This window comes from Cervus elaphus, chromosome 16, assembly GCF_910594005.1.
Source record: "Cervus elaphus chromosome 16, mCerEla1.1, whole genome shotgun sequence".
NCBI lineage: Eukaryota > Metazoa > Chordata > Mammalia > Artiodactyla > Cervidae > Cervus > Cervus elaphus.
This window is the reverse complement of record NC_057830.1, coordinates 36,315,460-36,343,155: the sequence shown is the minus strand read 5'-3', so window position 1 is coordinate 36,343,155 and position 27,696 is coordinate 36,315,460. Positions and strand designations below refer to the sequence as shown.

Below are 27,696 nucleotides of genomic sequence, written 5' to 3'. Positions count from 1 at the left end.
GTGGTTGGCTGCTAGGTTGGGGCAGCATTACTATGATGGCTTGATGGCTGCAGCATCCTTTGTTAACAGATAAGGCAGGAACCTTTTTTTTTTTCATTGATAATTTGTTAGCTTGCAAGCAGGCTAAAAATCTCAGACCTTTATAGTGCTAGACAATTTCCTTCCAAACTTGTACTCAGAATAGGCCTTTAGCCACAATGCCTAAGGGACGGATGCCACTAATTCTTATTGCCGTTTGCAGTATACTGACAAAAAAGTACACAATGTGAGAGTTGTGAGTTAAATTTCATTGGGGGCAAAATGAAGACTATATTATGAGTTTAAAAAAATTTAAAAAGAGGACTATAGCTAGGGAGTTAGCATTTTAGATAGCTCTGGGAAATTGCTCCAAAGAGGTAGGGAGGGAGGTCAGTATATATATGATTTTGGTGAGGGGGAAGTACATGAAATCATGCACGTATATTTTGCCAAAGGGGTCTGCTAGTCATGAAGAGCAGTTGTCACCATGAAGGATGTTAGTACTTTTCTAAATATGAGGAGATACAAGTATTGGGCTCATAAAATCAGCTCCTGAAAATATCTAACTATATGAAGATCTATCCCACTAGTTTTTCCCAGAGCACAGAGTCTCATTTCTGCTGTCTACCCTGAACTCCTTTCAGAGGTGTTGAAAGTCGGCAAGCAGCAGCACATGATTTATTCCTTGTAGGGGTAGATGGCAAGTGCCAGTTTGTTGTTGACAAGTGTTTCTTGATCAATGCCAGTTTGTTTCCCCTATAATCACCTGGGGAGCTTTCTAGAAGCACAGATTCTTGAGCCCAGGTTCTTTGATCTATTTGCCTCTTTGGAGGGGAAGGCCTAGGAATCTGCATTTTCACATCCAGGTGATTTTCGGGTACTCCAGTTGAGTTTGAAAGTATAAAGTGTTAGTTGCTCAGTTGTGTCCAGGTCTTTGTGAACTAACGGTTCCTCTGGCCATGGAATTCTCCAGGCAAGAACACTGGAGTGTGTAGCCAGTCCCTTTTCCAGGGGTTCTTCCCAACCCAGGGATTGAACCCAGGCCTCCTCCACGCTGGAGGTGGATTCTTTACCATCTGAGCCACCAGGGAAGCCAAGGAATGCTGCTCCAATTATGGTGACTGATTCAAAAATTAACCTTAAGCAATATCCAAAAGGGCCACAAGATGGGGCTCATAACCCCACAAGACAGGATGTCGTTTAGTTGCTAAGTCATGTCAGACTCTTTGCGACCCCATGGACTGTAGCCCAATGGGCTCCTCTGTCCATAGGAATTCCCAGGCAAGAATACTGGAGTGGGTTGCCATTTTCTCCTCCAGGGGATCTTACACACCCAGGATCAAACCCATGTCTCCTGCTTGGAAGGTGGCTTCTTTACGACTGAGCCACCAGGGAAATCACATGCCAGGCACCTTGCTGGAAAATCTTGTCTTCTAGTCTTGTTTTCTTTCACTGTTTTATCTGTGTGTCCCAGTTGCCCTTTGAGTCTGTTTATATTTGTTTCCTTCTGTTCTTTCCTTGTTTGTTTTGTTGTTGGTTTTTTCTCAACTCTCTAAATAGAGCCACAAATCAGACAAGGGCAAGGAATAGATATTAACAAATGGATTTTTATTTTTCCTTTAAGTAGAATACAAAGGTTAACATTAAACCAGTAAGGTCCTCCTGTCCTTCTGGAAATCCGGAAAGGATTTGGTCCTATTCCAAGCTCCACCATTAGCCAGGAGCATGACCTGGGGAATAATGTTCCACTTTCTTACTTCCTTTTCCTCAACTGTTAAGGAAAGATTAGACTAATTGCTTCAAATTCTTACTAACTCCAACCCTCTGAACTTTTGTTTATTCTTTGCATAATTTCAGGAAAGAGGGTGACTAAGACATAGGGACCAGGAAAGAGAAGTCTTGGTGATCATAATTCATGTGTCACCAGCTCCTATTTCTTCTTCCAGTAGAAAGGATCTTCCTCAGAGGCCCTGAAGTTCAGATCCTCTGTATACCAGTTAAGCTATTGCAAAACTTGACTGGCAGTTCTCACTTCTATAACTTGCCCCATTCCATTCCATCCTCAGGCATTTTTGCCGGGCAATGCCACATTTGCAACCCCCTGCTATCATCATATACATTTTTCTATTTATTTTAATTTTATTTTTAACTGAAGGATAGTTACTTTACAATATTGTGATGGTTTCTGCCATACCTCAACAGGAATCAGACATAGGTATACATATGTCCTCTCCCTCTTAAACCTCCCTCCCACCTCCATCCTCATCCCACTCCTCTCGGTTGTCACAGAACACCAGGTTAGGGTTCCCTGTGTCATACAACAAATTCCCATCAGCTGTCTGTTTTACATATGGCAACATCACACAAATGTATGTCGGGAATGTCTTCTCTTTCTTAAATGTTGTGTTAGGAGAAAAATATATATATCCCTAGGTGCAGAAAGAAGAGTGATTTTTTTTCTCTCCCTTTTTTAAAGCAGTTGATTAGAAAGTGACGACTGCAAATTAAAAGCAGAGATTGTTAGGTTAGATAAAAAGGCAAGACTCAACTATATAAGGAAACCACTTCAAATATAAACCAACAGGTAAGCTAAAAGTAAAAGAATAAGAAAAGTTATACCACACCAACATGAATCAAAGAAAGCTGGAGTGGCCCTATTTTTTTAAGACTTTTTTTTCCCTGATGTAGACCATTTTTAAAATCTTTATTGAATTTGTTACAATATTGCTTCTGTTTTATGTTTTGGTTTTGGTTTTTTGACCACGAGGCATGTGGGATGTTAGCTCCTCAACCAGGGATTGAACCCATACCCCCTGCACTGGAAGGTGAAGTCTTAACCACTGGACTTCCAGGGAGTCCTAGGAGTGGCCCTATTAATACCAGACAAAGCAGATTTACTATTGGAGAATATTATAGGGATAAGGAAGATGACTTCTATATTTGACAATTACAGAGCTGGAAGTAGCATGAACCTGGAAGTAGCATTTTTAGAAACAAGCAACCAGAGATGCCAACATACTTGAACTTGTTCAGCAACGTTACCAAGGACATCTTTGAGGAAATCACTGTAGTCTCATGCTTGATAACAGACACACTGGTGGCTCGGGCCTTCTCTCTGGCCTATACCATGAAGAAAAGGATCTGGGGGTGGGGGCTGTGGGGCTCTGAGTTTGCTTGACTAATGCAGGGAGAACTGTCCTAAGAAATAGTCCTTAATGCAAGTGACTAGGGAAACATGAAATGGCAACCCACTCCAGTATTCTTGCCTGGGAAATCCCATCGACAGAGGAGCCTGGCGGGCTACAGGCCATGGGGTGGCAAAAAGTCAGACATGGCTTAGTGACAAACCAAAGAAACAAAAGAGGAACACCTGAGATAGTGAATCACTGGCCTCTGGATCAGATTCAGTTGCAGACTTCTTTTATTGGATCCATATGCTTTTCCCCCCTCTGTATCACTTATGATCTTCTAAGCTGCCACTTGTAAATTGCAACCCAATAGTAAGAGCATGGATGATCTCACATAACAGAAAGTCTAGAGGCAAGAAGGCTACATCCAACCCAGTGACACTGAGACCCCCGGATTCGTTCCATTTTTCTGGTCTGCCCATGGCTGCCTTTGGGTTGAAAAATTACTGCACTGCCCCAGGCATCTTATCCTGATATAAACCAATGTCCAGTAATGGAAAGGACCATTTCTCCTTAGTATGTCTCTGACATACTAAGCCAAAGGTTTGTTACAAAGCTGCGAAAAGAAAGCGAAAGAGAAGTTGCTCAGTCGTGTCTGACTCTTTGCAACCCCGTGGACTATAGCCCGCCAGGCTCCTCAATCTACGGAATTTTCCAGGCAAGAATATTGGAGTGAACTGGTTCAAAAACCAGCCCTACACACCTTCAGAAGACCTTCCCTCACACCTTATGGGTCAGAACTGGGTTACATGCGCACCCCAAAATCCATCACCAGCAAGGGAGATGAGCCCACTATGACTGATGTGAATCAATTAGGTTTTACCTGAATTAAGTGCTGCAGGGATCGTCACTGAGATGCATCTGGGGCTTGGCTATTTATTACCAAAGAGGGGGAAATAGCCACGAGATAGGCAACTAGAGGCTAAAAACAGTTGCCATCATATGCAAATTGGGAAATTTCCCATAAAAACTTTTTTAACTTTGCTTTCCCATTGTTTAAAAAAAAATTAATTGTGCTAAAATAAGCATAAAATTGGCCATCCTAGGCATTTTTAAGTACAGTTTAGTAGTATGAAGTATATTCCCATTATTGTGCAACACAATACCCAGAACTTCTCATCTTGTAAAACTGAACTCTGAACCCTTTAAACAAATAGCCTCTTCCTCCTTTCCCTCTCCCTGGCAATCACCAGTCTACTTTAGGTCTCTAACAATTTGACTAGGCTAGGTACCGCAGATATGGGGAATCAAATAGTAGTTGTCTTTTTGTGACTGGCTTATCTCACTAAGTGTAATGTTCTCAAAGTTCATTCATCTGGTAGCATATCTTAGAGTTTCCCTCCTTTTTTAAAGCTGAATAGTATTCCGCTGTATATATGTACCACATTTTTGCTAACCCATTCATCTGTTGATGGACATTTGGATTGCTCCCACCTTATGGCTATTGTGAATGATGCTGCTCTGAACATGAGTGTATAAATATCTCTTTGGGACCCTGTCTTCAATTCTTTAGAGTACATGCCTAGAAATGGAATCCCTGGATTGATTTTACCTAGGAACTGACATGCTGTTGTCTACAACAGATTCACCATCTTAACATTCCCAACAACAGTGCCCAAGGATTCCAAATTTCTCTACCTCCTGGCCAAAATTTGTTATTTTCTTTCTTTCTTTTAGTGGTAGGCATCCTAATGGATGTGAGGTGATATCTGCGTGTGTTTTTGATCTGCATTTCCCTATTGATTAGTGATATTGAACATCTTTTCCTGTGCTTGTTGCCCACCTGGGTATCATCTTTAGGGAAATGCCTATTAAGTCTTTTGCCCCTCTTAAAATCAGGTTATTTGATGTTTTTGTTGTTGAGTTGTATGAGTTCTTTATATATTCTGAGTATTATCCCCTTACCAGATCACTTGAAAAATATCTTCTCCCATTCTATCATTTTGTTGCCATCCATTTTCATTTTGCTGAACAGACTTTTTTTAGTTTGATGCAGTCAAATTCATCTCTTTTATTTTTGTTGCCTATGCTTTTGATGTCATATCCAAGAAATCATTCCCAATGTCATGACATTTTCTCCCTATGTTTTCTTCTAAGAACTTTATAGTTTTAGGTCTTATGTGTAAGTCTTCATTCTATTTTGAATTAATTTTTTGTACATGAAGTAAAGGAAGGGTCCAAGTTTATTCTTTTGTATGTGGATATCCAGTTTTCACACCACCATTTGTTGATGAGACTGTCCTTTCCCCATTGAATGGTCTTGGCACCCTTGTTGAAGACCATTTGACCATATATTCAAGGGTTCATTTCTTAACTCTCTATTGCACTGGCCTATATGCCTATCTTTATGCTGATACCTTACTGTTTTGATTACTGCAGCTTTGTAACAAGTTTCTAAATCTGGAAGTATGAGACCTCCAACTCTGTTTTTGTTTTCAAAGATTATTTTGACTGTTGGGGTCTGTTCAGATTCCATATGAATTTTAGGATGGTTTTTTTTATCTATTTCTGTATTAAATGGTGTTCAGATTTTCATAGGGATTGCATTAAATCCATAGATAGCTTGGGAGTAGTATTGCCATCTTAACAATACTGTCTTCCAATCTATGAATGCAGGATATCTTTCCATTTACTTGTGTACTATGATTACTTCCAAATTGGGAAAGGAGTATGTCAAAGCTATATATTGTCACCCTGTTTATTTAACTTACATGCAGAGTCATGCAAAACGCTAGGCTGGATGAAGCACAAGCTGGAATCAAGATTGCCGGGAGAAATATCAATAACCTCAGATATGCAGATGACACCACCCTTATGACAGAAAACAAAGAGGAACTGAAGAGCCTCTTGATGAAAGCGAAAGAAGAGAGTGAAAATGCTGGCCTAAAACTCAACATTCAAAAAATGAAGAACATGGCACCTGGTTCCATCACTTAATGGCAAACAGACGGGGAAACATGGAAACAGTGACAGACTTTATTTTCTTGGGCTCCAAAATCACTGCAGATGGTGACTGCAGCCATGAAATTAAAAGACACTTGCTCCTTGGAAGAAAAGCTATGACCAACCGAGACAGCATATTAAAAAGCAGAGACATTACTTTTTCAACAAAGGTCCGTCTAGTCAAAGCTATGGTTTTTCTAGTAGTCATGTATGGATGTGAGAGTTGGACTATAAAGAAAGCTGAGCGCCGAAGAACTGATGCTTTTGAACTGTGATGTTGGAGAAGACTCTTGAGAGTCCCTTGGACTGCAAGGAGATCCAACCAGTCCATCCTAAAGGAAATCAGTCCTGAATATTAATTGGAAGGACTGATGTTGAAGCTGAAGCTCCAATACTTTGGCCACCTGATGCAAAGAGCAGACTCATTGGAAAAGAACCTAAAGCTGGGAAAGATCAAAGGCAGAAGGAGAAGGGGATGACAGAGGATGAGATGGTTGGATGGCATCACTGACTCGATGGACATGAGTTTGAGGAATCTCCGGGAGTTGGTGATGGACAGGGAAGCCTGGCATGCTGCAGTCCACGGCGTCACAAAGAGACATGACTGAGCGACTGAACTGAACTGAACTGATGATTTTTTACAGCAGTGTTTTACAGTTGTCAGTGTACAAGTCTTTTGCCTCCATTTTATGCTTTTTCATACTATTATAAATGAAAATATGTTCTTAATTTCCTTTTCGAATAATCAGTCTGCCTTTGCTCTTAAAGAAGGAAAGATCTGCCTACAATTGCCACATTAAGCTCCCTCTCCTACATGGCAGGAGACTTGAGCTGAATAGCAGCTGCTCCCTGTAGGAGGAACATTTGTTTCTGTTTGCCATGTTCCCCATCCAGCCAGCTTCCCTCACACTCCCTGCCTCCATCAGCGTCCCTCACACTCCCTGCCTCCATTAGCATTTGGGGTTTTGACCCATTGTTTGGAGGTCCCCCTGGTGGCTCAGACAGTAAAGAATCTGCCTCCAGTGCAGGAGACCTGGGTTCGATCCCTGGGTCTGGAAGATCCCCTGGAGAAGAGAACGGCTATTCATTCCAGTATTCTTGCCTGGAGCATCTCATGGACAGAGGAGCCTGGCAGGCCTTAGTCCATGGGGTCGCAAGGAGTCAGACACAACTGAGCAACTAACACCAACACTTGGAGGTCCCCAGTGAAGCCCGCACATTACTGCTACTCCTGGTGAAGGAGCGAGGCTGGTAAAAATATCCTGGTACAGACTGCAACTTGACAACTTGACAAAATGAAATCTAAACCGATGTTCCATGTTCCTAAAATTTATCTTTTTTTTTTTTCTTTTTCTAAAATTTATCTTTAAGCCCCCAATTATTTTATGGCAACCATTTTCAACAGAAGATTTTTTGAATTACATCATGTGCTTTTCTCTCTCTAAAATAGAGGATGCAGAATATCATTTAAACTTTTCTTCATGACTTACCAAAATAGACAATAATCAGTAGGCTAGGCTGGGTAATAACGGGGTGCCCTCAGAAGTTAATGAAGTGTGCAGGATTCTTTGTCTCTGCCCCTTCAATGGCCACAGATGCCTGTGATTTGCAGGTTCTTGCATCGGCTGGGCTTTCTTTCTTTCTTTGTTTATTAGAGCCTGCCTACTGCAACCTGCACTTCCTTCCTAGTTGATGCTTCTAGCATAGTGTGGGCTGGGAGCTGATAGCCGTGTGTGTTAGAATCTCTGGCATCAACAACGGCAAAACAAGATTCACACAGTCATTTGTTACTTCAGAGCTTTTCCATAGGCTGGCAGTGGGGGGACCTGGTGAGTTCATCCACAGGTGGGGCTAAGGATTGAAAACCAAAGTCAAAGTCACAGGACACAGAGCTGACCCCGAGTGGGCAAGGCGGGCTCCCCTCCATGCAGGCAGCCTCCGGGAGCATCCCAGAGCCCACCGACCTGCCTCCACCTTGAGGGACTACAGAAGGGCTGGCAGCAGTGCCCCGGGCTGTGGAAACTGTTGAAAACGAAAACACGCTTCTTCCTTATCCATCTGCCCTTCCACTTGGGTACCCAAATTAATTTCTCAGTGCATTTAATATCATTTTATTTTTCCAAAGAAGACACTTTGGATTATGTCCAGGAATTCCTCCCCCCCGCCACACCCCCGTGGAAAGATTTTATTTATTTTAACTTTTCTACTATGAATATTTTCAAACACAATGTTAGAGAGAATAGTGTAATTAACCCCCACATACCAATCATTCGTCTTATGTCAGTTCTAAATTTTTCTGTTTTTGTTTCTCTTTTCCCCTACACTGTTGGAGGCAGGGTATGGAATATTTCAAAGTAACCATCATTTTTATCTCAGGAACACATTTTTTAAACTTACAACAGGTTATAATACATCCCATTATTGTCCACTATGAACCATAGAACTAGCAAGAAAACTTCCATGTATTATTATTTCTAGTCTTCTCACAACCCTGTCAATTATTCCCATTTTATAGATGGGGATGTTGAGGTTCTGCCTTAATTTGTATATTTTTTTAAATGATGGTATATTTAAGTAGGCTAAAGGATGCATTTTTTTGGCTTTGGTTTTCAACAGAAGAGCCTCAAGGCAGTAGTAAGCTGAACAACTGAAGTGTTTCTTTCTCTCTCATGTAAAGAGTTTACCCAGGCCCAGGCCAAGTCTGGGGCCAGCATGGTGGCTTGATGGCATTCAATAGGGACCCAGGCTTCATCTTTCTTGTTGCTTAGCTATTCTCAAGCCCTCAGGCCAAGAAGACTGCTTCAGGTTCCATCATCAGGTGGAAGTGGAAAAGGGACTAGTGGCGGGCATGCCCATTGACCTGAAGGGCTTGGTCCTGATGCTACACACATATATATCACCAGCCATCACCCAGAAGATAATCACCCAGTCACGCTTGCAAGGCAGACTGGGAAAGGCAGTCTTTATTTTGCGCAGCCTCTGGCCAACTAAAAATCAGGGATACTACTATAAGTGAAGAGGGGAGGACAAGCAGGAGTGCTTTTGTGGATGGAATAAAGGATTCTTTATAAGTCAAGGGTGTGGTTTTGAGTCCTTCATTTTGGCTTCAACCATGGCCCATTTAGTACACCTAGTGGTACCTGGTTAAATTAGAGGCAGATGGCTTTGGGTCGTGAACAACTTAATTATTTAGTCCTTGTGCCTATGAGTTTTTTCTTTGTTTTTTGTTCAGGACACTTATAACCATGTTGTCCTTTTAAAATGAAATGTAATAGTAAATTTAACCCCATTGATTTAACTCCATTGTTCATAATGGAGAGACTCCAATTACTACCATCATGGCCCTGCTATTAATGATTAATGGATTCAGCTTCTCTCTTTACCACCTGGGTGGTGGGCAAATTTTTTATTTACCTTCTCCAAGTCTCCTTTACCTTTCTGCAAAATAGGAGTATTATAATCAACCTGAACTTTTGTGAAGATTACTTAGATGATGGGTAAAAGCTCTGGTCATAGTGAACACTCAACAAACTGTTTCCATATAACAGATACATATATAAATCTCCCTACTAATCCCATCCTATTTAATTCCTATCACATCTAAGAATAATAATTATAGCATTTTATAGCATTTTCATAGTTGTCAACTTAAGCATCACAGAATCTTGTGAAATAGGCAGTGAAGGTAGTCCTTAATCTTCTAGATTAGGAGATACGAGCTCAGAGAGAAGGATTCCACCTGCTCAAGTTCATGTCTTCCTTCTCGACTGGATCCTTCCCATGTGCATTTAAACCTGCATCTTAAGCAAATTATTAAATAGCCATGTTTCAACCCACAAGCGCCTCAGCACCCCATCTCTTCAATTTTCCTTTCAGCCAACATGCTGCCTCCATGTTCTCACTTCTATTTCATTCATTAACTCCCCCCACCCAACTTCTGCCTCCTCACTAAGTTTGCTCCTGGCAAGAGCCTGACCTTAAGATCTCTGCTTCCTCTCACTGCTGTCCCAGACCATCTCACCTATTCCTGTGGTTTCAGATGCCAACCGGAAGTTCATCACCTGATCAGACCACTTTACTGAGCTCCGGATGGCAGTGTGGGACAGATCAAAAGAACCCTTTTCTAAAGTCTAGGCATAAAACAAACAGACTGTGACCCATGGTAGGGGCAATAGGACTAGAACGAAAATGATGAATAGGAAAGATGCTTAGAAGGATTCCCAGAACCCAAAGACCGAATGACTATGGGGCAATAAAGGAGAGTCAAAGGTGAATCCACCTGCCAATGCAGGAGCGCAACAGACACAGGTGCTATCCCTAGGTCTAGAAGATCCGAGAAGGAAATGGCAACCCACTCCAGGATTCTTGCCTGGAAAATTCCATGGACAGAGGAGCCTGGTGGGCTACAGTCCATGGGGTTGCAAAGAGTCAGACACCATTGAGCACACACACACACTGGACAGAGTAGAAGACCTGAAGATGGAGTCATACATTGCAGGGAATTCCTCAAGGTCTCTTTCACAAATAAAACCTGTGATACTACAATTCCAGGAGCTAGATTTTGGAGCTTCAAAAAAAATTTGCTAAAGGCTTCAACAATCGAAATATCTGAAAACTTCTTCCCCTGAATTAGGACTCAATGAAGGTGTAGTTCATGGGTTTGGCCACACGGAGGCAGCATACACAAATTCACCTTTTCTTAAACCAGTCTGGAGTAGCTTTGCTCTTGAGTACCCCCTGTCAAGACCTGGCACCAGACCCTCCACAGTTCACACAGGTTCCCTTGCCTTCACACCACTGGACCTTCATCACCTCATTCCCATGCCAGGAACACAATCAGGTCACCTGCTTTCTGATGCCCTCTGACAAGTTCCTTATAGAGTGGTCAGCGCCTCATCTTCCCCTGTAAGTCCACTACTAACTCCAGTTTACCCTGTCTGACTCGCCTTGTCGCCCAAGCCCTAGCCAAGGTAGCCCTGGGCACCTACTTGTGTGTCTTCTCACTGCTTTGTAGACCCCGGCAATACTTGGTGCTGAGAACGTGGCTGATCAGTGTATGGGATTAACAAGGCTGTGAGTTCCAACAGATGGGTTGTAAGTTACACTGCTTAAGTGGATGTAAGTTACACTGCTCAGAAATTCTGATTTTTCAGTAGCCCCAGAGTCACATCCAGGTATCTGCACTTTAAGAGCTACAGACAGTCCACAGATCATACTTGAAGGAAACTCTGACTTTCTGATTTTGCAGCCTTGGACATTTTAATCTAAATCTGTTTTCTTTTCAGAAAATGGGAAGAATAAAAGGAAATGGTAACGTAGATAAAATGTAAACTGAGTGTTCCTTGGCACAGTGATTGGCATTTAGACATACTAACCAAATGCTGGCTTTTCCCCGGGGGTGGCCGTCCTCTGAGTTTGGAGGCTGGGGTGGGGGCTGGTTGTAGTGTCCACTGGTCTATCACTGGCAGCTGCGGAACACCAGGGGGCGCCATGCTCAGAGAGGCCTTTGTGAGAAGCAGCCTCAAACTGTGGGAGAGCCCAGTTCTTAGGATACAGGATGAAGAAGTTTGGGGTGGGGCTCTGGAGAGGAACTTTGAGAAGGTGAGGAATGCTGAGGGACACACCAGCTTTCTGACTTTACGCTAAGTCCTGTTCACCTGCTCCTACTCAAGAAAAAGTCTAGAACCTTCCTAGTGACAGAGAAAGGGATTACAAAGTATCCTTGAGTCACTGCCTCGACTCTTGCTGCCCTGCGGGCCTAAGTGAAGCGGTAAACCAGACTCTTGGTCAACAAACCAAGTGGACTGATGCGGAGAGGGGACGGGAAAAGGCTGGCAGCATCTGTGACTGTTGTGCCTCTCGTCCTGGCTGTTGCAGAGCAGGGACCTGGTCCATGGCATTCAGACCCCTGGACCAGTTCTGCCAAAGCCCCTGGTGACAGTCACCTGATCTCTGGTGCGCCCCCCGCCCCCCAAAGCAGCACTTTAGGACTTGAAGAGACCCGGAGGGACACCGATGCTGAGTGTGGCAGGCTGGTAACATCTCTAGCTCTGCGACAGACCTGGGAGCTAAGAGGCAAGCTTCCCAGTGGAGAGGAAGGGAGAGCGAGGGGTGGTAGGAGTTGGGGGTTCTCAGCTGCTCACGAGGTGGAAGCGGTGGTGACACAGAATATCAGGAGACCCCACGTGGGGCTGGGGGTGGCAGAGGTGGCCCCCTCCCAGGTGGGCACGTGCAGCTCCGGGAATTGGCAGCTGCGTCTATTTCAGAGTTTATGGTAAGAGGCTGGAGCCACACACGCTCCGCACCGCAGACAACACACCCCACCCTTTAAGGAAGTGGGGAGGAGAGCGGCAGGGGTGTGGTTAAGTCGGAGGAGGAGCAGGGGGAAACACAAACCTGTCAGCGCGCTTACTCAGCGGAGGCCTCCCGAGCCGCCGCGAGCCCCTTCGGAAGCGCCCCTTACCTGCCTAGCCCCCGCCGCACCTGGCCGAGCAGAGGAGAAGCCGCAGCCGCCGCCACTGGAGCCGGCGCTTCGCCCCGAGTGAGTCCCCTGCCGCGATCGATCGGCGCCGAGCTCCCGGCCAGAAGTTGGGAGGCTGGATGAGGAAGGAGGGGTGGGGGGAGACTCCCGGGCCGCGGACCCAGAAGTGGGCGCCTCTGCGCCGGCTAGCCCTCGGCCAGGGGGAGAGGGAGTCTATTTTGGGAGTTCGTTTGAAAGTCAAGGGTGTTTTCTTTCCCCTTTTAGTTCTCTTATCGGGTTCAGACAGGGAAGGCCGGGGTTATGATGAGAGGACTCAGAAGGGCCGCCTGCCTGCAAAGGTCAGATCGAGAGCTTTCAGAATCCACCTTCCACTCCTTCCTTAGAACCTTTGCCGGCGCCCCGCGCCGCACCCCCCACCCCCTGCCCCTACCCCTGAAGACAGAGCGCCCACCCCGGTCACGGGCCCATGAACACCCCGCGACACCCCGCATTTGATTCTTGTTCCCCCACCTGACCACCCCACGAGGCACCTTCTGTATGTTCACCCCCGACTGGAAGCGAGCAGGGCTCTGCAAGGGCATAGAGGCAGGACTCCTGTGTGTGTGTGTGTGTGTGTGTGTGTGTGTGTGTGTGTGTGTGTGTGTACCTGTGTGCCCTGGGGGACTAAAGTTAACACCTGCTGCTGCCCTGGGTCTCTGTGAAAATACTTGGGAATGCCCCTAAAGAGTTAAGCTCCCTGCCGCCTTCTCCTCCTGGCAGGCGGTGCGTGGGCAAAGCCTGGGGTGGGTGAACAGGCAGCATATGGGTGCTGTTCTGAGCCCAGCAAGAACCCCACCAACTGCCCTAACCCTCAGCCATCTGACACTCTCGTCTCCCTGCACCCCAAACTTGGTGCTCAATCTTGTTAGACTCCTCCGAGGATCAGGAGAAGAAGGAACAGAATCTGGGACGCAGGGGACACTCACCAGGGGCACTCAGAAGCCAGAGCAGAGAAGAGCTTCCCCAGACCCACGGCTGGACATGAGCCCTCGGGGGCAGTTGGTGCCAAAGATGAGGGAAGGGGCAGGAAGAGGCCCCTCCCTCGAGGGCAAGGAATGCAGTTGTGGACCTAACCCCAGATTTCACAACTCCTCTGGGGGCGGGTGAGAGGAGGCAGAGATGAAAAAGTGAGTGAAGATGGACGGAGGGAGGAAAGTAGACACACCAAGAGACAAGCTCTGGCAGGACACTGGGCTGTCATTCCTCCATTCTGTACACACTGGCTGACTTCCTACCCCAGGCCAGGTGCTAGCGCTGGGCGTCGGGGACCACGGTGTGCACCATCCGCACCCCACCCACCCACCCACCAGCAGCGCTGTGGGGAGGGAAGCAGCAGGTGCGGACCGCCCAGTGCTGGAGACTGTGGGAGGGTATCCAGGAAGGCTTCCTGGCGAAAGCGGCTCTAAGTGGAGACCTGAAGGATCAGTAGAATTAGTCCGGGAGGGAAAGAGGGGGATGAACAGCACAGGGCACAGCAAGTGCTGAGAGGAGGCCAGAAACAGCATGACGCACCCAGGAAACTGAAAGTAGCTCTGGGGGCTCAGTGCGTGCAGCTGTGGAGCGTGCCGGGCGAGGTGACGCTCAGAGGTGGGGAGAGACGCTCCAGGAGGGTCTGCCCTGGCTGCCATGGCAACTCCTGTCACTCAAGCCCTAGAGCCAACAGCCTCTGACTTGACGCAAGGGCGGGGCTTCCAGATTTAGCAAATGATAATACAGACCACTCAGATTTGAATCTCAGATAAGCCGCGCGTATTCGTCGAGTACAAGTATGTCCCATGCACTCTTTGGGATATACTTGTACTGAAACATTATTCACTGTTAATCTGAAATTCAGGTGTAACAGGACATCTGGTATTTTATCTGGCACCTGTCTTCCAGTACAGTGGTCCCCAACCTTTTTGGTACCAGGGACCCATTTCATGGAAGACAATCTTTCCATGGACTGGGAGGTGGGGAGGGATGGTTTCAGGATGATTCAGGTGCATTACACTTGTTGTGCATTTTATTTCTATGACTTTTACATCACTTCCACCTTGGATCCCCAGGCATTAGATCCCAGAGGCTGGGGACCACTGGTCTGGGAGAAAGCTGAGGATGCTACTGTGCTTGGAAGTGAGGGGTGGGTAGTGTGCAGGCACCAAGGGAACAGTCTCAGGACTTATCATCTTGTAGCCGGTCCTCCTAGATTCCACTTTGGGGCTTGTCCATTAATTGACCATATTGTCTCTTAAAAACAAAACCAAACAAAAACAATTCCTTAGTCTTTGGAGCTGAGTGGACCTGGTCAGGTGCCAGCTTGGCCCCCTGCCTGCTGTGAGACCCCCATAAACCACTTAGCTCCTAGAGCCCCAGAACCTCTTCTCAGAAATAAGGACGAGAGTACCTGTTTGTCCAGGTTGTAGGCTGGAGCCTTGGTCACATATGTAAATTGCCCAGGGAATGCTGAAGAAAAAGTGGTAGATATTAATCTTTGTAACACTTCCCCAGGGGTGACCAAAGTAGCATCCTCAAAGGACTTGGGGCTCATTTATTTCTGTTTATATTTATTGAGTGCTCAGAGGTACCAAAGTCTTCCCAGGTGGCACAGTGGTAAAGAATCTGTCTGCCAATGCAGGAGATGTGGGTTCGATCCCTGGATCGGGAAGTTGCCCTGGAATAGGAAATGGCAACCCACTCCAGTATTCTTGCCTGGGACATCTCATGGACAGAGCCTAGTGGGCTACAGTCTACGGGGTCACGTGGAGTCCAACACCACTGAGTGACTGAGCACACAGGTCCCAGGGGAAATATGTGATGGGGATCCCGCTTCCAGGGAGAGTAGGTTAACTCCTGAGAGGAAGAGCCGGGCTCATTTTTCAACACTGTCTTTGACCTGCTGCCTAGATGCCCTGCTTCAAGGGAAGAGATACCCAGCTCTTCTATTGGAGGACACCGGGGTTGGGGGGTGGGGAGGGGAAGGGAATGACTCAAAGAATTAACTGAAAGGGAATGTGAGTGAAGTAACAGGGAGAATCCAAGTAAAACAGCTAGCACAGTGGCTGACAGAGACAAATGTGCCATAAAATTTGGCTGTCAATATTCCCATTTTTATATTTTTTAAGGTTTATTTATTTGGCTGTACTGGTCTTCATTGCTGTGCCTGGACTTTCTCTAGCTTCGTCCCACTGGGGCTGCTCTTTGCTGCAGTGTCCAGGCTTAGACTCTAGGTGCATGAGCTTCAGTAGTTGTGGTGCAGAGGCTTAGTTGCTCTGCTGCCTGTGGGATCTTCCCAGACTGGGGATTGAACCTGTGTCCCCTGCCTTGGCAGTCAACCCCTAGACCACCAGGGGAGCCCAGCATTCCCATTTTTATACTGAGTAGCTTACTAGGAAAATAGAGCTCGGGGTAGAAGTAAGGATGCCTTGTTTTGACTTTTATGGGGGTGTTTGTAAGGGCACATTAACTGGCATCCTGAAAGGGAACCTGGAAGGAGCTAAGAATCTGTTAAGAGAAAGAGGAAATGGAAAGTGTGTCTCCCTATGAGAACTGCTGGGTTAAAAATGGCCCCTCTTTCCAGTATCTGAATCTCCCCATCCTCCTGCCCAGTGATAAGCATTTTGTCCCCAGGTCTTAGAGCAGCATTTGCCAGACAGTATTCAGAGGAACTCTGTGCCATGAGATAGTTACAGGTGTTCCACTGGTGACACATTCCAAGGAGCCCACTCTCGGGTAAATATGCATTTGTCCTGCATGTTTGTGTGATCTAGACTATGGTCAATTCCACAGAAAAGTCATCTGTATCGCTGAACTTACTTGGTGGTGGTGGTTTAGTCGTTAAGTCATGTCTAACTCTTGTAACCCCCTGGACTGCAGCCTGCCAGGCTCCTCTGTCCATAGGATTCTTCAGGCAGAGAATAGAGTGGGTTACCATTTCCTTCTCCAGGGGATCTTCCTGACCCAGGAATCGAACCCAGGTCTCCTGCATTGCAGACAGATTCTTTACTGACTGAGCTATGAGGGAAGCCCCAGAAGTCCCTAAATTTGACTATAGACCCCTTGTAGTGGGTGGTTGTTGTTCAGTAGTGAAGTCGTGTCCAACTCTTTGCAACCCCATGGACTGCATGCAGCACAGCACTCTTCCCTGTCCTTCACCATCTCCCGGAGCTTGCTCAAACTCATGTTCACTGATGCCATCCAGCCATCTCATCCTCTGTAGCCCCCTTCTTCTCCTGCCCTCAATCTTTGCCACCATCAGGATCTTTACCAATGAGTCAGCTCTTTGCATCAGGTGGCCCAAGTATTGGAGCTTCAGCATCCTTGCTTCTTATGAATATTCAGGGTTGATTTCCTTTAGGATTGACTGGTTTGATCTCCTTCCAGTCCAAGGGAACTCTCAAGAGTCTTCTCAAACACCACAGTTCAAAAGCATCAATTCTTTGGCACTCAGCCTTCTTTATGGCCCAATTCTCACATCCATATGTGTAGTGGGTTGGAGGGGCCATTATTACCTTCTCAAGGGAGACAGCCAGTCCACACCTAGTGATTGTTGATGTGAGTGCACTTCTTGGACTGAGCAGATCTTTCCGTGGACATCATTCACCCCATTCCTCTAGCCTGGACTCAGCAGTGTCCAACTTATGGAAGGATATTCGGGTACTGGGCACCATGTGCCCTGTCCTAGCATCACTCATGCCTCATGAACACAAACCCCGACATGTGTCAGCCTCCAGCCTCCTACGACCGTTCCCACCCTTTTACCATGGTTCAGAGGACCCTGGAAAAATATGTCTCTCAGCCCACAAGCCCTCTGGGGTGATGAGGGAGTTCCACGTGTTCAGATACTATTAAGTACAATGAGGTCGGGGAGGGGAAGGAGTGTACCTTGGGCAAACCCTGCATGGTAGGTCTCCTGACCCCTAGTTTTCTCCTTGCCCAGGAGTCCTAGGCTCCAGGACCATGTGGTCCCAGTCTCCCAGGTAAATGGAATAGATATGGATAATCTGAGATGGCTGGAGTAGAGATGGACAGTTGCCAAGGTGTGCGGGCAGAAGGGGTGGTAATTAACACAAGTTCTTGCTGGCTCCTGATCGAGAGTTTCCCTTAGACTCTGGGCCAGTTCTAGAGTAAAAGGGGAGGAGCAGGGAGATGGGTAGCGGTCTCCGAAACACTAATGTGGTTGGTGGTGCTGTGGGCCAGTGCCCAGACTTGGTCAGCCAGCCCAGGTTCCAGCTTCAGCTCTGGGACTTATGGTATGACATTGGCTTGGCCAAGCTCTATCACCCTCTCTTCCTCATCTCTGAGATGGAGATGATGGCAGAGCTTTCTGTGAGGGGATACCAGGAGTAATAGTCAAAATGTTAACAGCTGCTAAGGCCTAGGCAGGAATCTAACAGAACCCAGGCCATTGTGTCAGTGGTCATGGGTAACCCGGGGGGTGGATCGGGTGGGCAGTCAGGGCGCTGGGGGAGCGGACGTTTACCAACTTGGATGGACTGCTGTGCCGTGCTGTCACTTCAGTCATGTCTGACTCTTTGTGATCCCACGGACTGTAGCCCGCCAGGCTCCTCCGTCCAAGGGATTTCCCAGGCAAGAATACTGGAGTGGGTTGCCATGCCCTCCTCCAGGGGATCTTCCCGACCCAGGGATCAAACTCATGTCTCTTATGTCTCCTGCACTGGCAGGCGGGTTCTTTACCACTAGCGCCCCCTGGGAGGCCCTCCAACTTGGATGGACTAGTCCAGTGTTTTCGTCTCCCAGAGGGACTTCTGCACCAGCTTCATCACCTTGACTGTACGTAAGACATGCAGTCCTTTATCAGGCACATGGTAGGCATCCAATAAGTGTCAGCTCTCCTTATCATTCTGTATTCACATTTAGAGTTAATTTGAGTTGATGGGGAAGGGTTTTGTTTTTTTTTTCTCCTGGTGATAAAGGCCTTCTTCTGAGGGGCAGAAGTCAGCTTCTCACATGGACTGTCTCACCAGCATGCAATCACGTATGAGACAGAATTTGCGTCTTGCCCCCAACCCGTACCCCCTACTCCTGCCCCCAGTTCACTCCGTTAGCAGCCTGGCCGGATCAGCTCTTTAGCCATCTGAGCGCCTTTCTACTCCCACGCATCAGACACTAGAGCCTGCACGGTCACTGAAGGTGCCCAGAGGGCTGACAGGAGAAAACGGCAGCTTCAGCTTCCGGGGCACTCGGCACCCAGCACAAAGCTCTGAGCCATGTGAGGGGGTGGTGTTGGGGGAGGGGCGCAGCTTTTTTAGTCACTCTGCTGTTTCCCAGGGTATAATTATTACTCATGATGATGGTTTGATTAAGAGAGCAGGCTGGAGACTGTGTACTCCGATGTACTTTTTACCTAGACCCGAGGAGTGGGTTGATAACGGTGCAAGATTTTGTCTCCAAGTGACCCTCTGGGTGGGCTGTGGGTGGGCTGCAGACCCCACCTAGCTCTGACCTTACCCAGCACTAAAGGCAGCCAGTCAGTGTGATTAGAACCAAGATCAACCACCTCCAGTGCCTTGGAAGGGAACCTTCCCCTTTTCTATCCTGGTGACCATCCACTAACATTTTCCTCCTCTTCTGTGTTCTTCCCTTTTATGTCCTGAAATTCTCCCTCACAGGACCTGGCACCATCACTGCCTAGACAGGAGCTCAAAGAATCCACTGGCCTGGTGCTGAGAGCTTGCTCCTGGGTTTAGTTCTTGTCTCGTGGACTACCTCCCTTTGAATAGACCAATTCTCCCAACAACTTTGAGGGCACTCTGATTGACGCCCCTTTTTTGTCTGATGGTCTTCCAGCTGGCTCTGACTCCCCAGCTGTTGCAATCCCCCTGGGACACATGCAGGGTGACCCGTTCCAGGGCCCAAGAGTGGGCCCTTGTCTGACACTTGGAAATGAATTGTCCGAGGAGACACACACGCTGACAAAGCAAGAGACTTCATTGGGAAGGGGTGCCCGGGCAGAGAGCATTGGGGTGAAAGGACCCAGGAGAACTGCTCTGCCACCTGACTCACAGTCTCAGGTTTCATGGTGATGGGATTTGTTTCTAGGTTGTCTCTGGCCAGTCGTTCTGGCTCAGGGTCCTTCCTGGTGGATCACACGTTGCTCAGCCAAGATGGACGTCAGCGAAAAGGATTCTGGGAGGTAGTTGGACACATGGCATCTCCTTTTGACTTTTCCCCAACTCTTCTGGGTGCGGGTGGCCTATTAGTTTAAGACAGGACCTCCTGTCGTAAAATAACACACACAGATGGTTACTATGGTGCCTGGTCAGGATGGGCGGATTCAGTCAATGTGCCTCCCCTAACAGGCCCATTGGGAATTCTACCCCAAGTTCAGGTTTTGCTCTTCTGAGGGCATGGGTACCATTTCCCACCAGTGAGAGAACCGTCCCTCCTCTGGTCCGTGTCACTTGGAGCATCACATGTTTTTCGGGTTTCTAATCCTCAACAACCCCCCAACTTCCTCTCTAGCCTTAAGTAGTCTCTTTGTTCTTCAGGAGCTTTGAGGGTGAGAACCCATCTCCTCTCTCTTTGGCTCAGGTGTATGCTCTTCCCACCCTTAGCTCCTGCTCCGGCAGGTAACCAGAGAGCTGATACTCTAGCACCTTCGAAGATGCCCTTACCAGCATCGGCTTACCTGTGGTTTGCTCTGACACAGACACCAGGCGCTGAAACACGGCCATGCCCATTGAGGCAGTTGTGAGTGGCTGTCCCCAGCTGAAGTTCTCGAGTCCCCAGCTCAGCACTGGCAGATTGTCAGCCTGGGTGAGTGGGAAAACGGTCAGGGGTCGGGAGACCCGGCTGTGGTTTAGATTCTTCCAATCGCTAGCTGTGTGACTTCGGGCAAAGTAACTTCGCTTCTCATTCAAAATGAAGAAATAGTACCACAAGTTTGATAGGGTCATTGAGAGAAACACCTGACTTGTGTGACGTTGCCCCATAAGACACCCCAGGCGTGATTCCTGGAAAGATGAAGAGTTTGGGTCAGAAAGACGTGGGTTGAGTCCTTTTTAGATTATTATTTATTTATTTTTTGGCTATGGGTCTTCGTTGTGCGGGTTTTCACCCAGTTGAGGTGCACAGCCTTCTAACTGCAGTGGCCTCTCTGGTGCCCTGGCTTCTCTGGTGGCTCTCAGGTGCCCTGGCTTCAGTGGCTGTGATTCCCAGGCTCTAGAGCGCAGGCTCAGTAGTTGCGGAGCGTGGGCTCAGCTTCCCCGTGGCATGTGGAATCTTCCCAGACCAGGGATCAAACCCATCCATATCTCCTGCATTGGCAGGCAGATTCCTACCCACTGGACCACGAGGGAATCCCTGTGGGTTGAGTCTTGATCTGTCACTTTCCCCCTCGATGACATCACCAGTTATGTAACCTCTCAAAGCCTGAGTTTTCTCACTTGTGACTCATTCTTGGCATTTGTTCAACATTTCTCCCCTCCTTCAGCCCCCTTGTCACTCACAGAGTATATTCTTTCCCCGAGTTTGAAGGATTGTATCTCTCCTCAACGAGTTTACAGTCTTCTTAGGGACATAATGAAAGTGAAAGTGTTAGTCTCTCAGTTGTGTCTGACTCTCTGCGGCCCTATGGACTGTAGGCGCCTCCGTCGATGGGATTCTCCAGGCAAGAATACTGGAGTGGGCAAGCCATTCCCTTCTCTAGGGGATATTTCTGACCATAATACATAAAGATAAATAACTGTGAGACCAGATAGGGACTTTTGCTTCCATAAAAGAGGCACCAATAAAGTACAATGAGGTCAGAGAACAGAGAGAATTCTTCTGTCTTGGGAGTCTGGGAATGCCTCCTGGATGAGGTGGCATTTGAAAAAGCTCTCAAAAGATATCCAGAGTATGACCCTGGAAACATGGGATGGTGGTTGTGGTCAAAGAGCATGAATAACAGGGAGGCTGGAAGGCATGATTTGAATGACTCATTTTGGCTGGAGCCAAGAGTATCAAAGGGCAATTAAGATAAGGGTGGAGAATAAAATAAGGTTAGGACATGGTGGCTGAGGGGTTGGACATGATTCCGCAGGCTATTGGGAGCCACTGGACTTTGTTCTGAACATAGGTAAAGGGTTAATGATCAGGTTTGGGCAGCAGTGTATAAAGTAGATCAGAAAGAAGAGAGCTTGACCTGGAAAGAGGGGCATGGAGGAGTCTATTATAACAGTTCCTGCCTGAAGAGTCTAGATAAATTCTGTGATCCGGGATGATTTGCAGGTCCTGGAGAGTGTCTGCTGGCTAGTCGGAGGCTTCTGTGTCCTCTGAGTTGAAATTGGTCCTGACGTGGATTTAAAAGATGTAGCATTTATGGGAGCATCAAACTGTTTAGGTTATATAAGTAATTTGTCATTCCCCTTAATCTTCTCCTTCCTCCACGTTCTTGCTTCACATGTAAGCCATTTCCCGCGGACCTCAGCTTTGGTGGAGAGGCACTGTTATCCTGTCTCAAGATCCAATGGCAAGCTTTGTAATGGCGGGCTTCTGGAGAGGCATGCAGCTCTATCTACCGCCTCCAATCCACCCTCTTCACTTCAGGCGACTCCTGGTTCCCTCCTCCTGCCTGATCCTCCTCCCTTGCTTCAGCTCTCCACTTCCAAGAAACTGTAAGAGATGTCCACTTGAGTAACTCATCTTCAATGATGCAGGTTGAAAAACAAAACTTGCTGTTTTCTTACCCCAAAGCCTCACCTTCCGGCTCCCCTCTTCTTCACAGTTGCAGTTCTCCTGGGCACGCAGTTGTAGTTCTCCTAGTCAGAAACTTTGGGTTATCTCCCCTTTCTCCTCTGCTCACATCTTACCCATCACTAATCCTGCAAATTCTTTCTTCGTGCCTCTCATTCCTTCCTCCCCCTTCCCATGCCCCTACTCTAGTCTGAGCCATGTTCCCTGATATCACCAGATGTTACCTCACTGCCTCTCCTTGCTTCTAGGTTCCTCAGAAGGTCCTGTGCCTCTGGGCAGATCTGGATCCCTTACATTTACTGTTTAATATCCTCTGTAATCTCACCCCCGTTTACCTTCTCTCCTAACTTCCCCATACTTTCCAAACTAAGCCCTTCACCCCAAGTAGCCTGGTCTGCTTACTGGTCCCCATCAAACCTATGCCCAAACCAAACCTCTGCCTAAATCCTCCTGGACTGCCTGTCAGGACTGCCAGCCCCTTCACCCTTCTTCAATCAGACTCCTCCCCCAGGGCTCAGGCCAAGCCCCACCCACTCATCTGTCCTTCCAAACTCCCTCAAATTCCAAGGGTTGGAGATTCCAGCTTCCTCCTCTACACACTCATCTGGCTTGGCTCCCTGGGACCAGATGCAATCTTTGTCCTTCTCTGTGCTGGGCTTCACAACAGCCCATTGCAACAGAGAGGACTGCATTCTCCTTGTCCACCCACCATCCCTTCCCCCCTCCCCCCGGCCCCCTGAGGTCAGGATGCTATCCTGGCCTCCCAGGAAATATGCAGGTTTTCCAGAGCCCAGAGAGAGGGAGTGGGTGATTAAGAGCTTGATAATCGCTTTGTTGAGCTGCTCCTGTCTCTAATCCACTGGATCCTTGCTTTCTTTTCCCTCTCATCTTCCTGTTTATTGAAATCATCCTAGCCAGGCTGAGTGACAGTAGAGAGTCAGGGAGTAGGAAAAAAGACCAGAAGCTCTGGTCAAGGGTGAAGTCACTTTGGGGATACAGGAGAGACTTCCAAGGCACAGGTTGGCAAAGTGGTTGGTTCAGGAGTACGTACATGGTAGTAATGAGAATCTCACTTAAGATTCGGGCTTTGGATGCTGGGAAAAGAGCCTCTCCTCTACTGAGAGCCTGAGTGATAAGGAGATCCTGAATGATGAGAGCCACAGTTTTTAGCCACCTGGACTTCCACCCACCTGTGCACAGGCTTGGGGGCTTGTCTTGGTGACTGTAACAAGGCTGTCCAGAGGGTGGTTCTCCGTGGTCCCCAGAGTGGCCTCTGGACCTCCTCCCTCTTTCTCTACCTGACTCTCTGTCTAGAAAAACTCTTCCTGCACCTGTTTGCTAAACGTTTAGTGGCCAGCCTGCGTTGATTCCTGGGGAGAGGTGTGGGGACAGAGAGAGCGCTGCCCGGGAGCAGACCCAGGAAGTGGCTGCTCAGTCACCTCCCTGTCACTTGACCTTGGGTGAGTCACTTGGGTGGGCCTCTTCAAGCCTCAGGGTTTTTATTTGTGCTTACAATAAGGGGGTTTGGGAGTTGTTAACCAGGTGATATCTTATTCAACATGGACCTCAGGGGAAAGCCCCGTGTGTAAACCAGCTCACAGTAGAGCTTCCCAGAGTTCAAGCAGGGAGGGCAGGTCCCTCCATGCATCTCGAGGGGCCTGGATCATCTGGGATCCTCTCATGTGTTTAAACACAGAGACAGTGGACAGGGAGTCTAGATTCAGGTGCATTCAGTGAAGAATGAACTCAAAGTGAGGAATGCAATCTGGGGCATGGTCTGTGTACTGCGGGAGCTGAGGGGGGATTGTATACATGAGCACCCTTGGAGAAGATGCATAATTTCCACCTCTGAGGAAATGCACATGTTTATGAGAAGAAAATCCGAAGCTTTCATCTAAGCTCCAAGGAACTTATGGCACCCTCCCACCAGATATTAAGAACGACTCACAGGGCTTTGTAATCAATTTTATAGATTTTTGAAGGAATGATATCCAACTTAAGCTCTGTTTTAATTCAGGTGAACTAGGCTGTAAGCTCTGTGGAGGTCAGAATGCAGGTCTCAGCATTTGTACTGAGAGTGAGATGGACAGGTGGTGTTTGATACACAGTTGCATTTGATACATACATGTTTCATGCCTGGGCACATGTGTCTCCCGATAAGGAGGGCTGTGTACAGCACAGCTAATGTAAATATGTAAACATTTCAAAATGGGCTTCCCAAGTGTCTCAGTGGTAAAGACTCTGACTGCCAATGCAGGAGATGCAGGTTTGGTCCCTGGGTCAGAAAGACCCCCTGGAGGAAGAAACAGCAACACAAGCCAGTATTCTTGTCTAGAGAATCCCATGGACAGAGGAGCCACACAAACGTTTCAAAATATTTAATGTATAATTTTAGAGACACACATTTTAAAGCGCTTGCTATTTATATAAAATAATACATTACTTTAAAGTATGGCTTTTCCCCAACTCTCCCTGTTTACGAAACAGTCAACATCTCAGTCCCATCTTGACACCAGTGTCCTCTTCACTTTTTGAATCAGCTCTCTGTGTTGTGGCCTATATCGCCGTCCCAACAGTCTAAAAAGAGTTGGCTATTTCTTATAAACACAGAAGATGTTTGTATGTTTTTTAGTAACAGCCTTTTGGAGAGAGAATTCATATACTATAAAATTCATCATTTTAAAATGTACAGTCTGGTGAATTTTGGATCCACAGAGTTGTGTAACCATCATGGCTATCTAATTGCATGATATTTGTATCACTCTCTAGGAAACCTCATCCTGTCAGTGGTCACTCATCATTCTCCCCTCCTCCCAGTCCCTGGCAACCACTAGTCTACTTTCTGTTTTTATGGATTTGTTTATTCTGGACATTTCATATAAACGCAATCATGTAACATCGTAGGTCTTTGTGTGACTGGCTTCTTTCACTTACAAGAATGTTTCTAAAGTTTATCCACGCTGTAGTGTATATTGGTCCTTCATTCCTTTATATTTCCAGTTAATAGTCCATTATTTGTATATTCCACATTTTAGTTAACCGTTCCTCAGTTGATGAACATTTGAGTTGTTTCTACTTTTTGAGCATTATGAGTAATGTTGCTGGGAACATTCATGTACAAGTTTTTGCATAGACTTATATTTTCATTTCTCTTAGTTATACACCCAGAAGTAGAATTGCTGGGTCATGTGATAACTACGTTTACCATTTTGAGTAACGGCCAAACTGCTTTCAACAGCAGCTGCGCCGTGTCATGCTCCCATCAGCAACGTGTTATGGTTTCCATTCTTGGAACTCTTGTTATTGTCCGTAATTTTGATTTTAGGCACCCTAGCAGCCATGAAGTGGTACCCTGGCCTGGTTTTCACTTGCATTTCCCTGATGATTGATGATGTTGAGCATCTTTTCATGTGTTTATTGACCGTTCATACAGCACTTTGGAAAAATGTTTAATCAAACCCTATAGAAGATATTTCTTCTCAATGTCTAGAGCGTAACTACTTCGTGCATTGCTTTTTAAAAAATGGTCTTTTACAAAATTCAGTGCTTGTAATTATGAGGCTGTGCCCCCAAAGTTTCTGAATCTATATTATAGTACTATAATATGGAGATAAACTTTAAAAACATTACTGTAAGTGAAATCTATATTACATATATTATATTATATATTATATAATATACTATATTATATTATAATATATTATATATTATAGTCCTGTGCTTCTTTTCTAAAACAGTTCTATCAGGTGCCCTTTGTAAACAGCCCAAACTAACATTTATTGTAGTGGCATCAAACAAATATGTTTTCCCAGCTTGTTCAAAATAGGGTATTTATGAAAGAAGCCCATAAAATGAAAGATTCCATAAGGACTAGAATATAAACTTCCTGTTTTCTGACGGATAATTTGGGGAGGGAAAGAGCATGTGTGATATTTAAAAATAGATGATGACCGAATGGATGGATGAATGGACAAATAACTTTAGGAATGAATGAATGAATAAAGGAAGGAATGCAAGCTGGTGAAACAGTCAATCAAGCAGCCACACCAATCTGGCCTTTTTTCTTTCTTTATTCTCATGGAGAAAACCAGCCTTGGTCTTTCATCTATACTCTATAGAATCATATATGTTATTAATTTTTTTGGAAAACTTGTAGTTCCAAGTTGGAAACAAGACACTAGGTTTTCTGTTGCCTGACAGTCTTTCTCACCTTCTTTAAAATGGGAGAACTACAGTCTGCCTGGTTTCTGAAAGTGGTTGAAAAACCAAAGACCACATAACAGGACGGCATGGTTGAGGGCTGCGCATTGGTGGAGCAGGACCTTTAGGGAGGTGACGTGGTACAAGGGCTTTCTCGGGTTTGCCCTGATCAGGATCCAAGCCCACCCCTGTTCTTCCTACTAGCGTGAGGACTTGGGGTGTCTAGCCCTGGAGGCTTCTCTCCGTCACTTCTCGGGGGTGGGATGGTCTGACCATCTCACAAACCACATTCCCTGCTGACTCACCAGCAGACTCCTCGGAGAGAGACTGCCCCTTGCATACTTCCCTTCTGGTCTTCTCTTAAGACACACGTGAGCCGGAGCATATAGCCCTCTTGGGTTTGGAGTACTGCCGCTGCCGCTCACTTGTGTCTGACCCTTTTGACTCCAGGGGCTGTAGCCCACCAGGCTCCTCTGTCCATGGGATTCTCCAGGCCAGAATACTGGTGTAGGTTGCCATTTCCTTATCCAGGTGACCTTCCTGACCCAGGGGTTGAACCCACATCTCCTGCATTGCAGGCAGATTCTTTGCTACTGCGCCACCTGGGACGCCCAGGTTTGCTATAAGAGTGAGAAAGGGAAAGAGGAAGATTGACTGGCAGGAGGACCAGAGTGGACGTTGTGGCCAGACGTGTGAAGAAGTGACAGACAGGGATGGAAGCTCGACGGGAGGCTTTTAGAGGCCCGGACCCCGGAGGGGAAATCAGTGATGGATGAGACTGCTCTTTAGAAAGACCTTCACAGCAGTCACAGAGGGATAGCCACAGTGTGGCCAGTTTGGGAGGCTGTGAACAGCTCAGGGATCCTGGGCCAGCAGGACTGCAGTTCTGCTGGGGTGTGTGTGTGGTTGGAGTTGGGATCAGAGAACAAGGGGTGATGAAGGGAAGTGTTGATGGGGCCTGGTCCCCCCTTCCTTTACAGATGGTGGTCCCAAGGGAAATGGGGGGCACATCTGGTAAATCAGGCAAAGCCTGGGTCCCTTCCCACCACTTTATTTTCTTTTTTCTTTTATTTATTTATTTTTTTCATTTATTTTTATTAGTTGGAGGCTAATTACTTTACAATATTGTAGTGGTTTTTGTCATACATTGAC

The 27,696-nt window shown here is 46.7% G+C and overlaps 1 protein-coding gene across 4 annotated transcripts in view; it reads left to right on the top strand.

Annotated features, from left to right (window-relative positions):
* The first annotated feature begins 12,540 nt into the window (after positions 1–12,540).
* Positions 12,541–27,696, top strand: part of PTK2B (protein tyrosine kinase 2 beta) — a 133,571-nt gene continuing 118,415 nt past the window's right edge. For all 4 annotated transcript variants that reach the window (XM_043927576.1, XM_043927575.1, XM_043927573.1 and 1 more), the window contains exon 1: positions 12,541–12,690. The gene's annotated coding sequence lies outside the window, so the exon portion shown is untranslated. The remainder of the gene's footprint in view (positions 12,691–27,696) is intronic.